This window comes from Amblyomma mixtum, chromosome 4 (genome assembly GCF_055824585.1).
Source record: "Amblyomma mixtum isolate Tamu chromosome 4, ASM5582458v1, whole genome shotgun sequence".
Lineage (NCBI taxonomy): Eukaryota > Metazoa > Arthropoda > Arachnida > Ixodida > Ixodidae > Amblyomma > Amblyomma mixtum.
In genome coordinates this window covers 1,053,794-1,063,807 of record NC_143015.1, presented here as the reverse complement: position 1 = coordinate 1,063,807, position 10,014 = coordinate 1,053,794, and the positions used below count along the sequence as shown (strand labels likewise).

General features: G+C 47.2%; 1 pseudogene; it reads right to left on the bottom strand.

Moving 5' to 3' along the window:
• Window positions 1-2,181: 2,181 nt before the first annotated feature.
• On the bottom strand, window positions 2,182-9,107 carry LOC149345480 (uncharacterized; annotated as a pseudogene).
• Window positions 9,108-10,014: the final 907 nt, after the last annotated feature.

Below are 10,014 nucleotides of genomic sequence, written 5' to 3'. Positions count from 1 at the left end.
TGAAGGTTCTGACACCGTGGACGGGGACCCCCATTCGCACCGCTGGTGGCCACCTAATTTCACCTGTGGGCAAGGGCACGGCTAGAGTTGGGAATAGTGGTTTCACGTAGGTTGGTGAATTTGTCGTACTCTCCGAGTGTTCCAGAGACTTGATTCTGGGGATCGACTTCCTGCAGTCGAACGGCACTGTCATTGACTTTCAGGAGGCACGTCACGTTCTCGACCAAACAGGCTGTGGCGCGCTTTGACTCCCGCGATCCCTGAAGCAACGCCCTGCGCATTGTCGAGAACGTCGTTACGATGCCACCGCGGTGCAGTGTTCTGGTGCCGGTGCGGAATGACCTCTTTCACGACTACGAGGGCCTAGTGGACAGCCATAGCCCACTGCTGCTTAAGCGGGGACTTGCCGTTGCAAGAGGTCTCGTCAAAGTACGTGACGGCCGCACCCACGTCCTCCTGACTAACTTTGCCAACAAACATCAGCACCTTGCCAAAGGCATGGCTATTGCCTTCCTCCACGACGTTGGTGAGGTTCCAGGTTTGTGCACCGTGGGAGGACCCACTCCGGAGCATGCTGGCCCACATCACGTTCTTCAGTCCGTCAGAATAAATCCTGCCCTGCCGTCGGTTCAGAGGGATCTTCTGTCGGACCTCTTGGCCGAGTTTGCGGACTGTTTCGCTACGTGCTCGAAGGTCGGCCGAACACCACTCGCCAAGCATCGTGTCATTACTGACGAGACTACGCGACCCGTCTGCCAGCGCCCATATCGTGTTTCCCCGGTGGAGAGAGAAGCCATTCAGAATCAGGCGTACGAGATGCTTGCAGACGATGTCATTCAGCCGTCCACCAGTCCGTGGCCATCGCCTGTGGTTCTTGTCAAAAAAAAAGGACTATACTCTGCGTTTCTGCGTGGACTACAGGAAACTTAACGTGACTAAAAAGGACGTTTACCCGCTGCCCAGGATAGATGAAGCACTCGACCCAATCGAAAATTCCACCAGGCCGTATGTGGTGTTAACACCAGAGTGGAAATTCAGACACGGTTCTGGTGTTTCCGGGCTGGTGTTTCCGGGCTGGTGTTTCCGGGCTGGTGTTCCCGGGCTGGTGTTTCCGGGCTGGTGTTTGCGGACTGGTGTTTCCGGGCTGGTGTTTCCGGACTGGTGTTTCTGGGCTGGTGTTTTTGGGGCTGAGAAACCCACGAGGTTGTGCCTGGTGTTAACACCAGAAAATACGGTTTGGTGTCTCCGGGCTGGTGTTTCCGGGCTGATGTTTATGGGCATAAAAATCCACCAGGCCGTGACACCAGACGACGTTTCCATGCATGCAGGCATACAGGCTCGTATCACGAGCCTGGCATGTGCCCTGCTGCATTCGGTATGTATGGTGAGACGTAATGGTGCATTATATGGAGAAAGTTGCATAGGAAAAAATCCCATGCCACTTCTCGGATAAAGAAACATGCAATTTTGTATGCTTACGCAAGATGTTTATTTCGGGGGCCTCTGTCGCCGCAGCTCACAGGCTTTTTGGGACAACCACATTCGAATGTTTTTCGAGGCTTTGGCGACATCCTCCTCTCCGTAGCCTTTTCGTGACGCGTAGTGTGTGAAAAACACTGCGTAGAAAAGAAAATGCACCATGAGTGTTAGAATGCCGCGCATTTGGATCTCCGGACTAGTTAATTTAGCTGCGGTACATTAGAATGCAGCTGTAAACAAACAAAAAAATTTGAGGGAGCATTTAAGCTCTGCGGCTCACAGTTTTCTTTATTTAAAAGCCACCTCTCACAACCAATCATTAATTTCAGTGCTACCTGCCATGATGGGCAGTTTTCTCCCAATCCAGTCGGGATGTTGTGATGATGCCACAACATATGGTCCTTTCTTCCACTAGCTGTCAAATTATCTGCTATCAAAATTCCTCAATTCCTTTCCCACTGTGAACAATAAACCTTTCAGGCATTATTTTCTTTTAAAAACACTTAAATATTTAATTTCATGGCTGAAGGTGGAAGCACAATATCAATCACACAGAATGTGTAACACTAACAGCAATCAATTTTTGCGGACACAGAGCACATTGAGTGAAAACTTTAGTCTGCTTACTAATAAATTTGAGAGTTAAACTGCAGTTAAATCACAGAACAGAGAGCAAGATGACCGCATTCACCTTTCAGTGCATCAACTTTGTGGGGGGGTGAGGGGCTGTTGAGGCGGCTTCTCTCCGCCTTGCGCCACGAAGCGGTTCGACAGTGTGCCCGTCACACTCCGCTTAGCGAGCACTTCTGTCGACCAAATGGCAGTCGCGGCTCGCTTCACGAAGTGCGAGTCCTTGGGCACTGTCAGCAAATGGTCATAGACCTCTTTCGTCAGATGTACCCCATTGGCCAGGTGAACCTGCATGAAATCAAACCAAACTACTTTCAACACCACTTCATAATGTGAAAAAACACACACAGCCATACAGCCCATAAAAACAGCTGCTTCAAGGCAATCTGTGTTCAGTGTAGGTTGGAATATAGCAGTTAATGCAGCACGAAAATAAGGTTACGTCACTTTCGTATCTGCCCTCAGCTCATGACAATATTGCGGCCCCTGGCCAAGTAATAAAACAACAAAACAAGAAAAAGGTAGGCACTTCCAAGAAATAACAGTTATCAAAATTGGCCATGTTACGTCCACTGCAACACAAATGCATCCCCCACGGATTTCCAATAACAAACCTGAAGAATTCACAGCCCCAAATATTTTCAGAATGTGTCCTCTTACTAGCTGTCGAAGCTTTCACACTCGCAGACAACCAGCTATATACCACACATGTTGCCTAAATCAATACCCAGGATCCATGCAAGTCTATTGTTAAGCTCGAATATTCCGAACCAAGAGTTGTGCTTCATTCCACACTGCTCTTGTCGCACCCGAGTGCACCTGACCACCATCTGGTTGGATTTTTGTTTGACTTCAACGGTTTCCGGCCTGTTTCAAAGAATGCCCTCCCACAAAAATTTTCTGTATTGACCAATTAATATTGGAGATATAGCTATCACAATCAAGAAATTTCGCTGCCTTCTGTTTTGGTTCCAGCAACTGAAAAGTGCAGTATTACCAAAGCATGCACACTTATACTGCAAGCCATGAAAAGATGAAAGTACAGGTGTGTTTTTGTTGCATTCCTACACTATCATTTAGAGGAGCACACAATATAAATTTGAGTTGGCATGCATCTCGTTATATTCTCAGAGACCACTCTCATTCAAAATGTGAGCTTTTATCAGCTAGAAAACACCAAAAAACGATGTACAGATGTTGCCACTAGCGGCCCAATTTATCCAGAGTACTTGTTTGTTTGTAATCTCTGAGCATGGTCAGGGGACCTTTAATGTTGTGGCTGTCACTGAAGGAATGAAGCTGCCTGAATAGTAATTGCCCGGCAAATTTGTTGCTTGTGAATGTACTCTGCTTCTGCCACCTGGCCAGTGCCTGTGGCACAAAACACAAGAGTTTCATTGTCTCGCCTTCGATATTATGTGAAACAACTAAGTGGTAACCTTACGACTAATATTAAATATTATTAAGCTGTATATTTAACCATACCCTCCCATCCTCTGCTACTGTGCACACTTGTGTGCCTTCCCTGGTGGGGCCTTCCTCCTGGCTACCCAAGCCCTCTGTGAACTCCACATGAACCAGGGCTCCAGGAATGGGGCTCGGTGGAGGCTCAGAGGTGGCTGCAGGTGGAGAGGAGGGAGCTGGGAACACCTCAGCCAAAGGGGCATCTATTGCAGGCGCCCAGGTAGCAGCTGCCGATGTAGCAGCCATCAGTGACGAAGCTGCTGATGCCGCAGGTGCCGGTGCCGCAGGTGCCAATGCCACAGGTGCCACAGGTGCAGATGCAACAGAAGCAGACGCCGCAGGTGCAGACGCAGCAGAGGCAAATGCAGCATGGGCAGGTGCAGCAGAGGCAAAAGCAGCACGGGCAGGTGCAGCACTGGCAGATGCAGCCGCCACGGCCGCGGAAGGTGCAGACGCAGCAGGCAGTGCTGCAAAGGGTGGCACAGATGTAGGCCAATGAAAATAACTTCACCAACGATCATGGTTTTTTGTAATGCGAAATTTGAGCACAGCTTAATTTTTTTATATATTGAGGCAGAAAACAGACAATACTTCAGCTACCGTCAAGAGTACAATGTGGAGCACTCCCGCTTTATCCAGTGCAAGGCCTCTAAACTACAACACTGAAAGAACGCTCCTCAGCGGTGCGGAGTGGAGCAGTACAACCCTTGCCTGGCTGCAGCGTCCTCTCCTGTGTTTACTGCTCTTTGCAAGAATGCATTGCAAGTTGGTCGCCTGAGTGCTTCAAAGAGAAATGTTGAAGCCACAGAGGACGAGTCTTGAGTCTTTGTTAGGAGCGGGCCACGAGGCACATGTCCCGTATATTTAAAGTATTGTGTGCCTGTTCCCATGGTAAACGCCTCGCACTCCACAAACAGCCCTCATACACGCTCATGCATGTGCTGGTTGACAGTTCGACTGCAGATTCATGCCCGACTCAAGTTTAGACGAAGTTTTGCGGTAGATGTTACACTGATTCCAACATAATCAGCTATGCATCTGTGCGAAAAGTGCCTCCAAAATAAGCTCCACTACAACCTTATCCCCCGTTATTCCTTCCCATAGCTTGGGATTTTTTGCGGCATGGCTCACTGCTGTGCCAAAAAATCTATCAGTTCGTGTCCCACAAGAAACTACATGTTTAGATATGGCTTTGTCAGGTATTTATTATTTTTTTTTCTAACACCTGAAGTAATGAATTTTAAGATCTGACATTAATGGAAAGCTTGGTCTTATTCAACAAGCCAACATGACTGAGTGAACTACTAGCGTGTTGACTTTGTGAACAAATAAAAAATTGTGATTTATGGCTTAGCCACAATTTACAATTAATCCATGCCCCGAAGCGACACACAGGCTATGAGGGACACCGCAGTGGAGGGCTTCGGAATAACTTTGACCACATGAGGTTTTTAATATGCAGACGTTGCAGAGTACACGGACCCTTTTTGTGTTCTGCCTCCTTCAAAACGCCGCCACCACGGCCAGGATTGAACACAGGTGTCCTGGCTAAGCAGCCAAGTGCCCTGACCACTCAGCCACCGAAGCAGGTACAACAATTATTGGTATGGTGTTTTAAAGCAAGGGAAGAGAGTAAAAGAGTAACACAAAAAGATTTGTCGGCAGTCATGGCTAGGTTAAATCCTTCAAAGTGAGAGCAAGTTGCTCTTCAGTCCGCAGATTTCAATATGCGCCGTAAGCTATTCTCCCCCTCCCACCCCAACACACACACACTTCCTTCTTAAACCACCCAAAAATTTTTCCAGGTTACGTGACCTGGAAACATTTAATCAATAAGCTTGACCAGCAGGAATTACAGGAAAAAAAAACTCATTATAAGAGTGTACCATCAGCTGAGAGGAAGCGCAAGAGCTGGTGCTGCAGCTTGATGTTCAGCTGGCGCAGCTCCTCATTTTCTTTTCTCAGCTTCTGCACCTCTTTTTCTGCTGCTGTCTCCGTGATAAGGTCGTCCGTTGCGGCCTGCTGCGCGAGCATCCGCAACTTTTTGATGTTTCGAACCTGCAGTAGTTAACACAGTGTCAAAACACATATTCACCCGTGTTGTCTTTAACATTATAAAAAAAATTAAATTTCTTTGGACGCAAACTGCAGAAATGCTTGCATGTGACACAACGTTACTGAAAACCTATTAAACATCACATTTCATTACAAGGTTCGGGTTTCAATTGCGCATACATACTTTATCACGTGCCAGGTCTCTCGGGCGTTTTGCGGGCCGCGCGACAGCGCCACGATGTCGTTGACCAGAAATATGTTGGTCCATTTCTTCTTTGGATTCTGGGAAGAAATCTCTTTTAGGAGTATGTTCGCACAATTTTCCATACATTGATTGTAATGATAAAATGCAAGATAATGTTTCCTGCACCAAGCCTTTTGCATCAGCTTCTATTCTAAATTATTTAATTGACAGTGCCTATCTGGCCATCAGCCAGAATTCCCCCAACACTCATCAGAGACTGGCTGCTCAATGGAGTAGTCTGTCCTTTTTTTAAAATGAATCATTTTCGCCACTGTTCAGCAGCAGTAACAAACATTGCTATATGAAACTGCAGCCCCAGGCTTTTTTGTTTACGGGGGTTCAACGTCCCAAAGGAACTCAGGCTATGAGGGATACCGCAGTGAACGGCTTCAGAAATTTGGACCTCCTAGGGTTCTTTAATGTGCACTGACCGCACAGTACACGGGGCCTCTAGAATTTCGCATTCATGTCAAGTTTTCAAGAAACAATGCAGAATCGACACTTCCTACCTAGTGTGGCGTGAGAACCTGTCACATTTGGCAGCTTTCTCGGCTACAGAGGCCTTCACAGTTTAATATTCAATACACGTAGCTAGGACATGGTCATCAACTGAGCTGTAACCGAGAGCAGTGAAGTATACATTTTATGCTTCCGAACTAGTCCCAAGTGATACACCCCCCCCCCCCCCCCAAAAAAAAAAGCAACGGGTTCACCCTGGGAAGACCAGCCACTCATCACTTGTACATAAGACAGTTCATTACTACAACTGAAGAATGCCTGGAGGGGCGCCAGTGAGAAAAAAAAAAACAACGTATTCACGAGGCCCAGTTGATGGAGGTGCCGGGGGAATTTCAGCCGGGCGACTCTACCATCTACCGGACACTGCCAGATTAATTTCGTTACATCCATCAACATGCAACATGCTGCAAACAGGACGGAATTCGCAAACCTGTAAGTTGAACGTGAGAACTGCACAACAGCGGTGCGCGTTACGAAAGGCAGAAAAGCTCAAGAACACATTCCTATAGCCCTGACAAGCAAACTCGAGTGCTGTACCGCCGTCAGCACGCTTAACAAAGCAACCACAGATATCCATCGGCCGGCCGTTGGCCGTCCTATAGGCGTCCAAAAGGACATGATTGTCTGGCCAACGGACATCGATTTCGGACGTCCGTTCCCGAATCTTTCTCGGATGTTTGCATATATGGCACATGCATACTTTCTTCTTGTCCGCGGAGCAATAAAATGAAAAAGCAACTGAAAGTACAGCGAGAATATTTTATTGTGACTGTACATCAGCACAGGACTGAGTTACTGTGAAGTGTGTAACTCCTCAAAAAGACGTAAACTTCGAGCGCACAACCATCTTCCTACTTCCATGATGAAGCGGAAGCGAACAGCTTTCTGCAAAAAATGAAAAGAAAAAGGTTAGTAATCAAGTCCACGCCAGATCTCAGTAGACCATGATAAATTCAAAAATGCTTGGTAACTTTGTTATTGGTATTCACGTTAATGAAGCCCAAAATAACACAGAGGTGAGAGACGCACCGATATAGTCATTATCCTTGACACCAGAAGGTATTCTATGCTTGCAAGGGGCCAAGAGCTAGGAAATTGAGCATTTTTCGTGATGGCACCCGCCCTACAACCCACCTGTTACATGCAGTCTCTAATTTCAGAGTTCTGCCCTCCTTTCCCTAGACTCAAGCAATAACCAGTGTCAGGACTGCTAACAAAAAGATTATGCCTGTGCCAAATTGCAAGAGAACATGATAACTTCAAGAATGTTCGGCAACTTTGTCAATGCTATTCAAGTTAATGAAGACCACAACAGCACTAAGAGGCAAGAGACGTAGCACAAGTCTCAACCCATCCGTAGCCTACACCACAGTATAGCCGTAACATAACTCCAACTCTCCCGCGAGAGAATGTCACAGATCCTGCTCCACTGTCATAAAAGTAATTCCCAAGCAGTGTACTGCACTTACCTCCGTAGTGCCGTAGGCAATCACACTAGGCCTTCTTTCATCCGAAGTCGGTGTAGTACGATATTCCAGCGTTCCAGGAGGGCTTCAGGCACTTGCCGCATCCTTCGAATTGTTCAAGTTACACACCACTTTCGTCCGCAGACTAAAAAAAGCCACACATTCTAGTAACAGAGCTCAAAAGGGGCACCACACTACGCACCAAACCAGCAACGCCGCCATTACGCCGCTGCACTCTGTGGCTGATGGATTGGATTGGGCTGACTACAAGCTGCATTTATGATGATGATGATAGCGGAGTTAACCGGGAGTTTTGAATTTACAAGTGGTTTCAATCGCGTTTTACCACGGCGGACACGATGTCGCTACTGATTTTTAGATGTTTTCTAGATGTAAATTAGTAATTGATTTACTGTAAATGTGTGTGGCACTCGCTCCTACCCTTAAATAAATTTAGTTCAGCAGTGGCCCTTGCACTGCATGTATATGACTTGGGAATTGCGCGAATTTACAAAAGTCCAAGTCAAACCCTGTAGCTCATGGAAATAATTTCTCCAAAGCAGATATGCAGGTATTAACGCAATTTCTCGCACACTAGCCAATGAAACTGACAAAATTTCTTTCGCGAATAAAATTTTCTAGGTTAAAAAAGCGAACTCTACAGTATACATACTCGAACGGCGCGACTTTTCTGTGTGAACAATTATAAAAAAACTCTATACTCATATCCGGAGAATATACTCCACCGTACATCCCTCGGACGTACACCTTGTCTCTAATGCGGATATATGGTTTATGGTTTATGGGGTTTAACGTCCCAAAGCGACTAAGGCTATGAGAGACGCCGTAGTGGAGGGCTCCGGAAATTTCGACCACCTGGGGTTCTTTAACGTGCACTGACATCGTACAGTACACGGGCTTCTAGAATTTCTCCTCCAAAGAAATTCTAGCCGCCGCGGCCGGGATCGAACCCGCGTCTTTCGGGTCAGCAGCCGAGCACCATAACCGCTGAGCCATCGCGGCGGCTCTAATGCGGATATACAAAAGCGGATACTGTCTGTACGTCCGGCGGATGTATGAATACGGATATCCGAAATCGGATTGTGCTCGTACGTCCGATCTCGGCAAAGGACGTTCGGATCTAGCTCGTACGTCCGACGGATATCTGTGGTTGCTTGGAGGAACGCTCGCTTGCGCGTCCTGCACTGATATTACAGCCTCTGAGCGCTGGGCGCAGAGTCCAAGGCCATACTGCACGGTATGTTTGCGGAGCTCGTGCGCTGCTTCCACTTTAATTTTGTCTCAGACGCAGCGGCCGACGCCCAGCGGCACTAACGTCAGTGAAAGACAATCGCTCGAGCGTCCGTGTTAAGCGTGCTCACGGCGGTACATACATAGAGGCTGTTGAAGTTTCAATATCAATCAACGCCCTGTACATTAAAGGCACTGGAAATACACGGGTAGCTACAGCTGCCGCAAAGTAGAAATTACAACAGTACTCAGACAGTAATAAAAGTGTTCTTACCTGTCATCTGTAGGATTTCCGCGTCGTAGTATCCGCCCTTTGTTTTGTCGTCCCCCTCCCAATAGACCTGATAGATATTTCCCGCCGCAAAATCTTCCGTGCTCTTTGGGTGGAAATTTTTCACAAGAACCGATGAAGTGACTTTTTTCACGTTGTCAAGCAGAAACTTAACGTATATGTAAAACACCATTGCACTGATGCACACTCGGGAGCAAGTCACCAATGTCGCACAGTATAGAACAAAAAGGATGTTGGAATGGTATTGGAACAAACAATCTACATGATGTTTTGACAACGTAATGGTGTGTGTGGCGCTGCAGTCTTGTCAAACAAAAAATTGCATGCTGATGAGACTGCTTTAGCGCGTTGCTCTGAAACAGATTGAGTTATCTGTATATGTTGCAAATGTAGTAGTTATAACTTTGTAAGCGCCACTTTCTTTTTGGCTAGATTGTAGCGTTTGCCTTGCTGGGAGAGGCGGGCACGCATTGAAGCACGCTATAAAAAAAAAGGAAAGGAGAGGCGGGCGCGCGGAATTTCCCGCGCAGTCTGTCGTCGCCTCCTTGCACTGGTTGTGCGTTCCATCTGTCTTCAGTGTCGTTCTTGCACCTTATACAAGCCAACGCCTCATC